Raw genomic sequence first — 16,224 nt, 5'->3', positions numbered from 1 at the left:
CTACTTTAAGCGAGGTTCACATAAATGCGATGACCGACATTGCATATGATTCGCAGCGCGCTGCTCTGCAAATCGCATGCGATATCTGTGCGATGCGAATTCAGTCATACAGATTGTATAGCTGAATTTGCATCGCATTCGGACGCAACTCGCACAGGACCTTTATTTGGGTCCGCACCAAAATCGGATCGCATGGGTGTTCACACCTATGCGATCCGATTAATGTTTGAACTGACAGTTTGCACTGCGATATGCAAACTGATCTGGGGGTGTCGTTAACTTTGTATTGACACTCCCAGCGATTCGCATATGGCAGTGTGAACTGCCTACCAGTTGAATGCGATGTGGGAACCCGCAGTGGATTTGCAGGGTTTCCGTATCGCATATGTGTCAACCAGGACTTAATGTAATATGTCCAATTGAAATATTGACAAAAATAGCTGAAATGATACATAGACTCCAAAACGCCAAAACAAAAGATGAGACTTCAGGATGCCTTCAACTATTAATAATTAGAGCAAACAAAAACATTTAACATGTTTCGTGGTCAATAAAATTCCCCTTTCATAAGATCTACCAAATAGATGTAAAATATAAACAATTATAAAAAATGTAAAAATTGGCTTGTATCTCTATACTGTATGTGTATATGAGTATAAAATAGATATTTTAAAAAATGTACCAATTGATGATAAACCATGATAAAGGAATTGTCACATAGATATTATGATTTGGTATCTGATTTGTAATTATATACATAGAGTATGTATAGATATAAGCCTTTATCATTCTTCCTTTTTAAATAGTTTTTTTTTTTTTTTCATTATATTTTGTCTCTTTTGCAGCTTCAATAAAGGGAAGGGTTTTAATACCACAAAACATGTAGTCTGTTTTTTGTTTAAATTATTAATACATAAAGGCATCTTGAACTTTCATCTTTTGGTTTGGCACCAGTTGCTTCTGTACTTTGCATCTCTTCTGGATACCCATTTGGGAAGGCCTGTGTAAGAGCTGCCTTACAAGAGCCAGTGAGCTTTTTTTGCAAACTTCCTTGCAATAAACTGTTCCCAGCGCCTTTTCAGACTAGGCTCGCACATATACGATGCGGGAACCAGCGCGATTCCTGTGCGGGTTCCCACATCACATGTCTCTCGCAGGCAGCTCACACTGCTCTATGCAAACTGCTGCAGATGTCAATACAATGTTAATGACACCCCCAGATCGGTGCGCAGATCTCAATGCGAACTGTGAAATGATGCAATAATCGGATCGCATAGGTGTGGACACCCATGCGCTCCAATTCCAGTGTAGACCACAATAAGGGTCCTTCACCCTTTTGGTCTGAATGCGATGTGAGTTTAGCCATACAATCTGTATGGCTGAATTTGCATTGCACAGACATCCCATGTGATCTGCACATCAATGTGATGCGAATCACATGCAATGTCTGACATCGCAATAGTATGAACCCAGCCTCAATGCGTTAATCCATAATGGGAGCAATCTTAACCACTTCCATGCGATTTCTGGCACTCCGCTCCTACATGTAAAGATAATAATTTTTTTTGCTAGAAAATTACTTGGAACCCCCAAACATTATATTTTTATTTTTTTCTAGCAAAGACCCTAGGGAATAAAATGGCGGTCATTGCAACTTTTTATGGCACACAGTATTTGCGCAGAAATTTTTCAAACGCTTTTTTTTTGGAAAAAAAACTTTTGTGAAATTTAAAAAAAAAAAAACAAAACACTAAAGTTAGTCCAATTCTTTTGTATAATGTCAAAGATGATGTTACGCCGAGTACATAGATACCTAACATGTCACGCTTTAAAATTGCGCACAATCGTGGAATGACGCCAAACTTCGGTAGTTAAAAATCTCTATAGGCAAGGCTTTAAAAGATTTTACAGGTTACCAGTTCAGAGATACAGTGGAGGTCTTGGGCTAGAATTTTTGCTCTCCCTCTAATGGTCACAGCGATACCTCACATGTATGGATTGAACATTGTCTAAATATGTGGCCGCGACGTACGAATGCGTTCACTTCTGCGTTCGCGTCTGCGTGCAGGGAAGGGGGCACTTAAATTTTTTTTTTTGTTGTTTATTTTAATTTTTTTATTTTTACACTTTCCCTTAAATTATTTTTTTTGTTGATCACTTTTATTCCTATTACAAGGAATGTAAACATCCCTTGTTATAGGAATAGTGAATGACAGGTCCTCTTTTTATGGGGAGATCTGGGGTCAATAAGACCTCAGATCTCTCCTACAGGCTAGAAAGCCTGAAATAAAAAAAAAAAAAAAAAAAAAAAACGATCTCAGCTTAATGCCGAGATCAGTGCAGCATTGAAACTGCCAGGCTGGGCGTGACGTCACCGCATCGCGCCCCGGCTTCCGAGAGCCGTAGAGACTGCCGGGGACCATCTGGAAGAATGTCCCCTCCCCCCGCCTCTAAGAACAATCAATCGGCTGGATAGCCGCTGTGATTGTTCTTATGGTGAAGGAAATCGCCGGCGGAAAAAAAATTATATCTGAATGATGCCTGCAAATCCCCACTTAAAGCCCAGGACATCATATGATGTCCACCTAAGGGAAAGTGGTTAAAAAAACTGAAGATGTCCTTGGAAACTAGGGACAAGTGACACATTTGTGCGGTATTTACATAGCTTAGCTTTTTTTTATTGTGCTTTGCTCATGTCATGTCATGGGCTTTTGCTCCTGCTCATTTTTCTTTATTTAAAGAAAAAAAAAAAAGGTAATTGTGTTGGACAGGTGAACTGTACAGCTGAGGACACCAAAATTACACACCACAACGGAAATTTTGTGAAACTGTCTTTTGCAGTATGTTTGCAGCTTATCAGAAAATCAGAATACTAAACCGGAATCCGCCAATGGGTTACACTAGATGCAGATAAGGGAGTAAATATAGGAACATGCATGAAGGTGGTACAGCTCAAAATAAGTATTTTCTAATGTAAATGATTCACTGGAAATAGATACCCATTTTTATTGTACATGTAATGTACTGTATCTGTGTTGCAAAAAATATGCTATAATATTTTTATGACCATGTTTATGACCACAAGAAACACTGAGAATATGTACAAACACCGGAGCTGCTTCTATTTGGAAAATTAACCTTCATTATTTTGTATAAAATGCCTTCTCACATAAGACTTTTTATAGTGAAAAATATTGTACCGTATTCCAGTACAATAGGGGGTTAATACCTGTAATGATGGTATTTGGTATAAGAATTCTTTTTTTTCCCCATACCATTATTTATTTTTTCCACACTTACAGGCAGACCAAGCTGTCCACCAAAAGTGGCAGTTACAGAGCTTATAAGAGTCGGCTTTTATTTATGCCTACAACCATTTTTTTCTTTTGAAAAAAATGTTTATCTGCCCAAATGTTAGATACAGTAGAGTTTGGGTGTAATGTACTTGTTGCTTACCCACTTAAGCCCCAGCCCTATTTCGGACACTTTTTGTTTACAAGTTAAAAGCAGTATTTTTTCCTAGAAAACTACTTAGAACCTCCAAACATTATATATATTTTTTTAGAAAAGACTCTGGAGAATAAAATGTCGGTCATTGCAAAATTTTTTGTCACGCGGTATTTGCGCAGCGGTCTTTAAAACGCCATTTGTTTGGAAAAAATTTGAAAAATCACATTTCACTGCATTTAAAAAAATACTAAACAGTAAAGTTAGCCCATTTTTTTGTACATTGTGAAAGATGATGTCACGCCGAGTAAATAGATACCCAACATTTTACGGTTTAAAATTGCGCCCCCCCCCCGTGGGATGGCGACAAACTACGGTCAATAGAGATCTCAATCTGCGACGCTTTAAATTTATTTAACGGTTACCAGTTTAGAGGTAGAGTGTAGCTCTTTTTTTTTAAATTATTGCCCACGCTCTGGCGATCGCGGCGATATCTCACATGTGGGGTTTGAACAGCGATTTCATTCGCGGCTCGACTTGCGTATACGTTTTTTTTTGTGCGCGAGCTAACGGTGACGGGGGCGGCTACATTTATTTTTTTTAACTTTATTACAGTTTTTTAAAAAAAAAAATCTGATCACTTTTATTGCTGTCACAAGCAATGTAAACATCCCTTTTGTGACACCAATATGTAGTGACAGGTACACTTTATGGAGGGATAGAGGGTAGACCCCTCCACTGCACTTCCCTGTATGCAAAACGCCGAAAACTGCATTTTTGCATACAGCCGTTTTTTAAATCTGCCGCCTTTTGCAGCACAGTAACCCGGAAGTGACGTCATGGACGCCGCCTCCGGGTTACGTCATCGGAGACCCGATCAATGCCGTTTCCGGCATTCATCGGGACTCCGTGCAGCCGCCAGACGTGCCGGCTGGGTGCTCGGGGCTCCCGGTGGGACGGGAGCCCCGAGCAAAGCCACGGAAGGCGGCGGGAGGGGGGGGACGTCCCCTCCCGCTCACCCGGGTAACGATCGAGCGGCTCCCGAGCCGCATCGGTCGTTACCGACGGAAAGCCGACCGTCGGCTTCAAACCACGGTACCGGGATGGTGTCTCTAGCTAGAGGCATCATCCCGGTATACTACCGCAAAGTTACCCGACGTACCAGTACGTTGATATGCGGTAAGTGGTTAAAGTAAAATTCACTGAAAAATTAAAAGAACGGTCACCCTGTTAAAGGAGGTGGAAAATGAATGCATCTACTTGCAGTAATTTATTTATTTTTTATTATTCAGAAATGTTATTTAGCATCAACAGTTTGAGCATTAGACTGTAGCATTAATGTAATTTATCATTTTACTCCTAGTTCTACTTTAAAAAACTGTAGCATTAAAACTGAGCCACACAGGAGAGGCAGAAGGAGATTAGGGAACTTAACAAGTGGCTGAGGAACTGGTGTAGGAAGGAGGGGTTTGGGTTCCTGGAGAACTGGGCTGACTTCTCAGTCGGCTACCGGCTCTTTAGTAAGGATGGGCTGCACCTTAATGGGGACGGTACAGCTCTTTTGGGGAGAAAGATGGCCACCAAGTTGGAGGGGCTTTTAAACTAGGAGACGGGGGGGAGGGCTCAGAAGTAGAATCAGTCAGGAGGGAGCAGAGGACTGAAGGCAGTTGTAGGGTCAGCAGCGACAGTAGGTCCACAACGTCAATTGGCAGGTCTGTGCGGAAAAACCTCAGACCAAACAGGACTAAACATAACCGCCAATCGCGTTTAACTTCCGTAAAACTAAGAGGGGTATATGCTAATGCCAGGAGCCTAGCTAATAAAATGGATGAATTGGAAATGTTAGTACATGAGGATGACATAGACCTTGTGGGAATAACAGAGACTTGGTTCGACCCCTCACATGACTGGGTGGCCAATATCCAAGGGTATTCGGTGTACCGGAAGGACAAGGTAGGAAAAAGAGGGGGAGGGGTATGTCTCTATGTCAAGAACAATATAAAGGTGATAGAAAGGAGTGACATTACGGATGGGATGAGCATGGATTTAGAATCTGTGTGGGTTGAACTCCATAGGGAAGGAGAAAAGGTGAAAGTAATTGTGGGGGTTTGCTATAGGCCACCTAAGCAAGGGGAGGAGGTAGAGCTGGAATTTTTAGCACTAATGGGTAAAGTGGCTAAGTTGGGATCAGTCATCATATTGGGGGACTTCAATTATCCCGACATTGACTGGGATGAGGGGACTGCACACTCGCAGAAGGCCCGTCTATTCACGGAAACCTTACTGGATAATTAGATGTCACAGTTGGTGGATTCCCCTACCAGAGAATACGCAGTCCTGGATCTATTGATCACTAATGACCCAGACATAATCTCGCAGGCAGGAGTCCAGGACAACCTGGGCTCTAGTGATCACAGGATGATCACATTTAGTATAAATAACAATATAACAAGGCAAGTGGGGAACATAAAAACCCTAAATTTCAGAAGGGCAAACTTTCCAAAATTGTACTCATTGATGGAAAGGGTAAACTGGGACCAAACCCTGGGATCACTGACCACTGAGGATAAATGGGAATGCTTTAGGAACATATTAAGCAAATGCATCTTGCAGTGCATTCCTATGGGAAATAAATTTGGAAGAGACAAAGCCAAACCTGGCTGGCTAAACCGTAGCGTCAAAAAACTTATTAGGGGAAAAAAATTGGCCTTCAAGAAATATAAATCAGAGGGCACAGTATCGGCTTTCGAGCAATACAAGGAGGCAAATAAGAAAAGTAAACAAGAAATCAAGATGGCTAAAATCAACTTTGAGAGACAAATAGCGGAGGATAGTAAAAAAAAAAACCCAAAGAAATTCTTTAAATATATCAACAGCAAAAAAACTAGGGCAGAGCATATTGCACACATAATTAACAATGATGGGAGGATGGTTACAGAGGTCACTGAAAAAGCAACCGTGCTGAATGCTTTTTTCTCGTCAGTCTTTACACAGGAAATGGAGGGGTACACTGACCATGACTGTATGGTTAGTAGTAATACACAGGACTTGCCACTATGGCTAACAGAGGGTGAAATCAGGGAAAGGCTGGATAAACTTAACACAAACAAACCACCAGGCCCGGATGGCGTACATCCGAGAGTACTCAAGGAACTCAGTAAGGTTATATCTAGACCACTGTTCCTGATCTTTGCTGACAGTATTAGGACAGGAGATGTACCAGGGGATTGGAAGAAAGCAAACGTGATTCCGATATTCAAAAAGGGCCAGAGGCATATCCCGGGAAATTATAGGCCTGTCAGTTTGACATCAGTAGTATGTAAACTACTGGAGGGGATAAGGGACTATATCGTAGAGTTTGACAAAGACAACAACATCATCAGCGTTAATCAGCACGGGTTTACAAATAGGCGTTCTTGTCAAACCAATCTCTTAGCATTCTACGAGGAGGTGAGCTGTGAGCTAGATAGGGGCAGACCAGTGGATGTGGTGTACTTGGATTTCGCTAAGGCGTTTGATACAGTTCCCCATAAGCGCTTAAGTCATAAAATTAAGGTCTGCAGGTATCAACAGCAGGGTTTGCTCTTGGATATGAAACTGGCTAAAAGGCCGTGTCCAAAGGGTGGTAATAAACAGCGCATACTCAGACTGGTCTGAGGTAGTAAGCGGGGTGCCCCAGGGCCTAGTCCTGGGACCAACCTTGTTCAATTTATTCATACACAACATTGAGGACGGGATCAGTAGTTCGTTATCAGTTTTTGCAGATGACACAAAATTGGCCAGGGCAATAACTGCACAGCATGAAGCAGATATCCTACAGAATGACCTGGACAAAATAACGGAGTGGGCAACGACATGGCAAAGGAGGTTTAACGTGGAGAAGTGTAAGGTTTTGCACTTGGGGACTAAAAACATAAAAACACAATACACATTAGGAGGGGAAACCTTTGGGGGAATCAAAAATGGAGAAGGATCTGGGAGTCTTGGTTGATGATAGATTAGGCAACAGCATGCAATGTCAAGCGGCAGCTGCCAAAGCCAGCAGATTATTAGCATGCATAAAAAAAGGGATGTATTCCAGAGATAAGACTATAATCCTTCCACTTTATAAAACTCTGGTCCGACCGCATCTGGGGTATTCTGTCCAGTTCTGGTCGCCAGTCCTCAGGAGGGATGTGTTGGAGCTGGAGAGAGTCCAGAGAAGGGCAACTAAACTGATTAGGGGATTGGAGGACCTTGACTATGAAGAGCGTCTGCAATCGCTCTATTTATTCTCCCTGGAGAAGAGACGTCTGAGGGGGGACATGATAGCAATTTATAAATACCTTAATGGGGATCTCAGCTTAGAAAAAAGCTGTTCATTCGAAGGGATTGCATGAGGACTCGAGGATATACAATGCGATTAGAGGAGAAGCGTTTTAACCTCAGGCAACGAGGGGGGTTCTTTACTGTTAGGGCTACAAGATTGTGGAATTCTCTACCACAAGAGGTGGTTTCTGCGGGAAGTATGGTGGCTTTCAAAAGACTCTTAGACTTGCATCTCAAGGATCAGGACATTAAGGGCTATGTGAGATGATTACAGCCACACACACCTACACAGGTTGAACTGGATGGACTATTGTCTTTATTCAACCTCACCTACTATGTAACATGACTTGTGACTTGAGCTCATACTTGAATGCATTATTAGAAGAGCAGTGTTGGCATCCTTGGCCCATTAGGATTTCATTAGGGCTACGTACAGCCTATCAGTCTTCCAGTGTCTTATTTATTTACACTTGTGGAACTGGGTGCTTAAAGTAAATGGTAAACACCCCTGTGATTTTGGAGAAACAAGCAGCAGGAACATATTCCCTATATGGAATTTATTTTACAAAAATGACATTGGTAAATGGTAGGCACTGCATGTATGTATTTTTGGGCCCGGCAGGCAGCGTGCTTGACCATGGCTTTACATCGAGGGTCACTGTTTTTTTTTTTTTTTTTTTTAAATAAAGGATTTTGTCAGAAAATGTCTTATGTGGTTATTCATTTTGTACACTTTTTTGGGTGAATGGGTAGGGGTACTACTACCCATTCATATAGGGGGATACCCATTCATATAGGGGGAGGGCCGGGATCTGGGGGGCATCCAGATTCCGATAAATCCCCTGCCTTCAGACCTCGATAACCGCAGCCCAGGGTTGTCAGGAAGAGGTCCTTGTCCCCATCAACATGAGAACAAGGTGCTTTGGGGTTTGGACCCATGGGGGCTCCAAAGCACCCCACCCCACCGTGTTAAAGGGCATGTGGCCTAATATGATTCAGGAGGGGGGGGGGGGGGAGTGCTCGCTCCCCACCTCCCCCCTTACCTGACCTGCCAGGCTGCATGCCAATAAGGGTCCGGTATGTATTTGTGGGGGGGGGGGGATCCCACGCAGTTTTTTGTTTTTTATTTTGGGGGACCCTATGCCGTTTTTTTCTTTATTCTTTCAATAGCCGGGTGCCAACAATTGAAACCGCAGGTCATTTTAAATGGAATTTGACTCATGTTTTTTTTTTTTTTTTTTCTTTAGAAATGTCATTTTTGCTGTAGCATGTTTTGTGCATTCTACAGATGTGCCATGTAACGGATCAACCGGCACCTCAACCGAGTACCTCCATTGACGGATGCTCCTAGTGCTTCCCGAGGGCTCCAAGAACTCCACCAGACACCGTAACCACTTCAGACCCCACGAACTGCCGCAGCTTGGTTAGGGTCTCGCCGCCTCCTACCCACCCTGGACCTACGACAAGGCTCCAGGTTCCCGTGGGTAAACCTCTCTTTCGCCAGAGAGTGCAGCAGAACAAGCTCTTACAAGAGCTTAGTGATTATCCAAGGGAGTATGGAGGACATAGTAATCCCTTGTAGCCGATTCCCCCAATAAATGACAGGACTCTAGATCGAGGGTGAACTATATCTCTTTATTGAGCAAGAAACAGACTTTTATACAGTTTTCTCCCACAATGTTACCACCCAGGTGGACCTTGTGGAGGACAGGACATGACATTCACAATCCAATGAATACAGAGTTTTACACTCCCATACAGTGTACACAATCCCTCCCCTCTGGCTGATTACAGTAGCATATGCAGATGAAAGTGTATAAAGGAACATAATCAACCTAAACTAATTATCTAGCCATCTGGACAGAACAATGTGAGGTCATTAACAATGGAACAGACACAATCCACATTCCATTTCAATACACAAACAATAGGGAAGCCTGTCGATTTACAGTCTGTGTGTCTCTCTCACAGACAAGCCCACAGAATACACATTATCAAGGAGGCAGGCTTAATGGCAATGGTCTATAACAGTCTAAGTCTCCCAGTGTGAAGTGGGAATAAATCTTCATATTTCTACATGAAGATATTGCTGACAAATATTACTGTCCTATCTGAAGCAATTCAAATCATTAAGTATCTGTTTTTTCACTTCCAGTGACTGTGAATACCGTCACATACCACAGGCACATTAAGGGGATCCCCCAGGTATTATATTTAAATAATTTTTCATTTTTACCCAGATCCCATACCCTTTTTATAGCCATTTACTTGCATATAAGCCTTCAAAATAAGCACTTTCGATTTTTCCTGTTCAGCTCCGATAGACTTTAATGGAGTTTGCCATTCGGGTTAGACCAGTTCGAGATTTCTGCTGCAAACCAAACTGGGGGTTGTTCGGCCCATCTTTAATCACCATATGTGATTGTGTGTGCCTGCTTCTGAACAACCACGGAAGCAAGAAGGGGAATAGGCCGGGAGAAATTTTGCAATTGGGGCAGGGACTAGGTATTAATGCATAAAAATGTTATGATTTGTTACCATGGCAACTGTGTTTTGAGAAAAATACTTTGTTGCATAGACTTGCTTATCATAATGCTATGCAGATGTCTCATTGAACATAAAGGAGGTGCTTGATTTACATTATGGGACTTAGTGGGACTATGCATATGGTCAGGTGAGAATTTGCAGGCTTGTGCAGGCCCTAAGGAGCGGTGGAAGCACACTAAATATAGCAACAGGTCTGAAGGCACACTATGACACTAATGGTCATAGCGGAGTCTTTATACCTGATCATAGGTAGTACAGGTAGGCATGCCATCTGTTTAACTTTTTTTTTTAACTGAAGTTGGGCCTAGAGTCAGACCTGATGGAAAAAGTTCCAGGAATTACCCCTCTAAATTATTGGTTTTGTTAAGGTAGACCTGAGGCAAATACTGCCAGTCAAACACCATCCCTGGGATTATCTATAGGAGAAAATGAAGGTTTCAGTAGGAATCCATGGAACTGCAGCCAGTGCTTCACAGCTGCAAAACGCAGATGGCTTGACTTGGTCTCATGCAGTTTATGATATGGCAAAACACTTTGTGGAAAGCAACTATTAAACATGGAAAGCTCAATTAAAATATGGAGAAACTTTCTAGAGATTTGACATATATCCTTCCTTCCAGCTTCTATGGAGCCTGTATGCTGCTGCATGCATTAAAGTGTTTCTTGTGTATGAGCCCTAACTACTGCACAATGCCATCAGTCAATAAGACACCATTACAGTGATAGTTTAATAATAACCGAAAGGTATCCAGTCTGCAGCCCAGTCTTGACAGAAGACCATTTTGCTGCTTGTCAGGAAATTATTAATGTGTCAACAACAACGTATAAATGAAAACATATTGGTTAACCACAAAATAGCTGGTCTTATGCAGTATGTCGATTTTTCCTGTTCAAGATGGTAAACGAGAGTACTTTATAGAAAACCCTTTTGAAAACATTTTACTTTTCATTTTTTTTTTTTTAATTTTGTTAATGTGTTGAACAGTTTTAAAATTATTTATATGATAAAATCTGCCTTTAACAATTGTAATAATATCTACAGTAAACTAGTACTTAAATGTAAATTACAGCTGTAATCATTCTTCAGTATCTCACAACTTCTTGTCCTATGCTGTTTTCTTTTGTGAGCCAAACAGATCAATTATTAACCCTCCCCCACCCTTTATAATCTACATCTAAAGTGATACTAAACAGAGAAGTGTTAATTGCCATATTTCATTCAAATAAATACAATATATTACCAAAAGTATTGGGATGCCTGCCTTTACACGCACATGAACTTTAATGGCATTCCAGTCTTAGTTTGTAGGGTTCAATTGAGTTGGCCCGCCCTTTGCTGCTTCCACTCTTCATGGAAGGCTGTCCACAAGGTTTAGGAGTGCTACTATGGGAACCTTAGACCATTCTTCCAGAAGCGCATTTGTTAGGTCAGGCACTGATGTGAATGAGAAAGCCTGGCTCGCAGTCTGCGCTCTAATTTAATCCCAAAGGTGTTCTATCAGGTTGAGGTCAGCACTGGTCCAAATCATTTGGTGGAGGGGGGCTTATAGTGTGGGGTTGTTTTTCAGGGGTTTAGCGTGGCCCCTTAGTTCCAGTGAAGGGAACTCCTTAAGGCGTCAGCATACCAAGACATTTTGGACAAGATCATGCTCCCAACTTTGTGGGAACAGTTTAGGGATGGCCCCTTCCTGTTCCAAAAAAAAAACAGTTCACAAAGCAAGGTCCATAATGACATGGATGAGTGAGTTTGGGGTGGAGGAACTTGACTGGCCTGCACAGAGTCCTGGCCTGAACCCGGTAGAACACCTTTTGGGATAAATTAGAATGGAGACTGCGAGCTAGGCCTTTTCGTCCACATCAGTGCCTGACTTCACAAATGCACTTCTGAAAGAATGGTCAAACATTCCCATAGACACACTACTAAACCTTGTGGACAGCCTTCCCAGAAGAGTTGAAACTGTTATAGCTGCAAAGGGTGGGCCAACTAAATATTTAAACCCTACGGTCTTAAGGGCCATACACACTATAACATTTTCTGAAGACTTTTTCCTTCAGATTTACCTTTTCTATGTAGTGCAAGGGCCTGCCAGATTGCATACAGATTGAAAGTGTTTAGATTTACCAAAACCATATAATATGAGGTCAAACCTAAAGGAAAAAGTCTTCAGAAAATCTTATAGTGTGTATGGCCCATTAGACTGGGATGCCATTGATATAATACCATTAACAGAGGATCTGTCCCTGTTCTTTGGCATCTGCAGGGAAAGATCTTTGGGAAGGGGCTTCTATTACTATAGTATTGGTCTGCGTAGCCCTTTTCAAAAAATGAATGATAAATATTAAAAAAAAAACTGTTTTACAGCTCCCTCTGAATGGTGTAGTTTTTGTGCAATAACCACTTAAGCCCCGAAGGATTTGGCTGCTCAAAGACCAGGGCCTATTTTGCGATTCGGCACTGCGTGACTTTAACAGACAATTGCGCAGTCGTGTGACGCTGTACCCAAATGAAATTGACGTCCTTTTTTTCCCACAAACAGGGCTTTCTTTTGGTGTTTGATCACCTGTGCGATTTTTGATTTTTTGTGCTATAAACAAAAAAAGAGTGTCAATTTTTAAAAAATAACAATATTTTTCAAAAATTTTTATATGAAATTTCCAAAAAATAAAAAATCAAAAAATCAAAATTTTTTAACATTTTAGCCCAATTTGTTTTCTGCTACATATTTTTGGTAAAAAAAAATTGCAATAAGCACATTTTGATTGGTTTGCGCAAAAGTTATTGCGTTTACTAACTAAGGGAAAGATTTATGTCGTTGTTGTTGTTTTTTTTTTTTTTTTTTACTAGTAATGGCGGCGATCTGCGACTTTTTTTGCGAAACTGCGACATTGCGGCGCACAGATCAGACCCCTGACTAACATTTTTTACACTTTTGGGGGTACCAGTGACATTACTACAGTAATCAGTGCTATGCATATTAACTGTTACTGTAAAAATGACACTGGCAGGGAAGGGGTTTACTTTATTAGAGATCCAGGGGTTAAGTGTGTCCCTAGGGGCGTGCTTCTAACTGTCAAGGGGCGTGGCTTTTGATGTAACCACAGAGACATACGATCCTACATAGCAGGATCGTATGATCTGTGCTGTTACACCAGGGAGAATGACAGGTGGCTTTGTTTACATTAGCCGCCTGCCTTTCTCCCTCTGCAGCGGGAGATCGCGAGCCGCCGGTCACTCGCGCCTACAGGCTCCTGGGCGAGCGACATAGTACTATGTCACTTTGCCCAGGAGGGGCTGACTGCCGCAGTAAATGTACTTGCGGCGGTCGGCTAGCGGTTTATATGGTGTTTCTTAGTGAATGTAATCAAGCAGCATATTATATCTCTCCCCTATGGTGTTTAACATTTGGAGGACATGGAGGAGGTGAGAGAGGGGATTGTCATTTGCCATTGTGTATACATCCACATGTGTGAATCTTGCATAGTTACATAGTAGGTGAGGTTGAATAAAGACAATAGTCCATCCAGTTCAACCTGTGTAGGTGTGTGTGGCTGTAATCATCTCACATAGCCCTGAATGTCCTGATCCTTGAGATGTAAGTCTTAAGAGTCTTTTGATAGCCACCATACTACCCGCAGAAACCACCTCTTGTGGTAGACAATTCCACAATCTTGTAGCTATATTCATGGGCTGTACAGATGAGAAAAAGGAGGAAATGAAGAGCTTAGAAGGGAACTGAAACTAGGAGCATGCTCAATAGATGACACTAGCTGGTCTACACAATCTCAGGCTGCAATAGGGACATAAAGATGGGAGGGACAGCTGAAGAATGGGTCAACCTCACTATACACATAGCAAATGCTTTAGCAGCTTGTGACTAGGTATGCACACTCTGTTATATAGCATGTAATGAGAGTTTTTCATAGTCTGGACTTGATGACATTTTAATGCCAGAGTTCGATAGTGAATCACATCAGACCACACATCAGACAATCCCATCCGCCCTTAAATAAAAATGGTCTTTTTCGGTGTGAAGCATCACTTAATTGGTTCTATGGGCAGCAAAGTTCTCCTGTCAATTTGATGCAAAGTTCAGCAGGAATGTGGAACTGCTGATATCAATATACCAACAATTTACTGCACAGATTGCAAGTAGCGGCACAGGACTTTTACCTATCAATTAAACATATGTTTTCTAGGATAAGTTCCTGTGTAATGATCAGTAAAATACTTGCGTATAGACTCTGCCTTTAAAAAGTGTAAAGATGCAAATGCGTACAAAACTTGTTTTTATGATTTATTTTTCGTCTTTGTTTTAGACTTAATTTACTTGCATATAAACACATGCAATTAAGCATGTTTACGCACATTTGTGAATGGCTCCATTGAAAACAATGCAGCTATGTTCAGGTTCGTAATTAAAAAACATTTGTATGTGCACTTTTGTTTTTTTGTTTCTTTAAGGCGCGTGAATAAAGCCTTGACTACTTTCCGACCACGCAAAGCTTTACTGCTACAGTGCGGGCCGTATAACTTCCTGTTTTATATGCAGTCGCTCCAGATAGTGACAACAGAAGACCAATACTAGGAAGGAAGTGACGTTGCCTCTTCTTCCTAGAGCTGGGAATTAATTAATCATTAAACATGATTTGAAGCATGACATAACAGAATTTTAAAGAATGGTTGCTGGAGCGTTATTTTTGAAGTGAAGGTTAAGGCATGCGTTTCTACTGTGGAGACACCACTACTGTATCTTACTGATGGGGTCACGAAGCTACCCAGAGATTTGATGGTGAGAGCATCATCCATCCTTGGGGAGATGAAGCATATGTAATTTCAGTCATTCCTATCTGGTAAGAGGCCTTCTTATCTGAGGAGCACTTTATGCACTGGAGCGCTTTGAAGGCACATGGACACTTTATGATGAATTATGAATTTGTTATAGACGTTGAATGTGTGATTCGTTGATATATTTTATGTTTGCACTTTTAAAAAAGAATACTGATTTATATGGGTATGAGTTTGCAAATAGCTTCATTTTCTCTAATTTTTTTAAATGATATGCACTAATGTGTATTGTTTTAATTATGAGTATTGTGTTGTAAATACGTTTTCAGTTAAAGGTACAACACACTTTTTTTGTTTTTAGAAACAATCCTACTTGTGTAGGTGACTGCAGCTCTGATCTCCGCTACAGCAGTCCCCTGCTGCCTCTACTCAGAACTGAGCGATCAAAGGCCGCTGATCGCTCAGTTTTTAGTGAGCAGAGAGTCGGTGACTGTCAGCTAATTCGTGTTATAAGTTTATGAAGTTTTAAGAAAATCTGGACCTATTCAAGGCATTAAATCAGGTTTTATCCCCCTTATACCCTATAGCATCTCCTTTCACTTTCTTCTCTCTCCCTCTGCTCTACTGAATGCCAGGAGTAAATGAAACTGCTCTATACATTCAGGTACAAAGGAGCATGTGTTTCACTCCATGTGACAGTGCTGGGCAATCAGGGCTGTCACACATGGAGCCCATAGGCCTGTATAGACTACAACTGCAGCCACTCGTATTTTCCATTCCACAGGCTTTTTCCTTCTGGCAAGTGAACAAAGCGAGCAAGAAGCAAAAGAAAGATATTTGTGTTGTTGGAAAGGTTTGTATTGAGTTGAATTTGGTGTTTGTGGGGGCAACACACAGGTTAATTTTAAGGACAATGTTAGAACCAAAGACTGACTGCAAGAAACATGTCTGTGGCCATTGTGATTGCTTGAAAAAAAAAAATACTGTGTGTCCGGTATTACAAACCTTTTTATTTATCTTTATCTTTAGAGAACTGTTCCAGAAAAACAATAAAGTGCCACCTATTGCCATTGACTAGCAAATCATTAAAACTGTACAAGCTGGCACTACAAGTCATTAAGGGGCAGTACAACTAC

General features: G+C 41.4%; 1 protein-coding gene across 2 annotated transcripts in view; it reads left to right on the top strand.

The window, feature by feature from the left end:
* Positions 1–16,224, top strand: part of P4HA2 (prolyl 4-hydroxylase subunit alpha 2) — a 151,400-nt gene that overhangs the window by 123,527 nt on the left and 11,649 nt on the right. The window lies entirely within an intron of this gene.

This window comes from Pelophylax lessonae (assembly GCF_965119305.1).
Source record: "Pelophylax lessonae genome assembly, chromosome: 4".
Lineage (NCBI taxonomy): Eukaryota > Metazoa > Chordata > Amphibia > Anura > Ranidae > Pelophylax > Pelophylax lessonae.
Note: the sequence above shows the minus strand (reverse complement) of the source record. Positions and strands in the feature narration are given on the sequence as shown.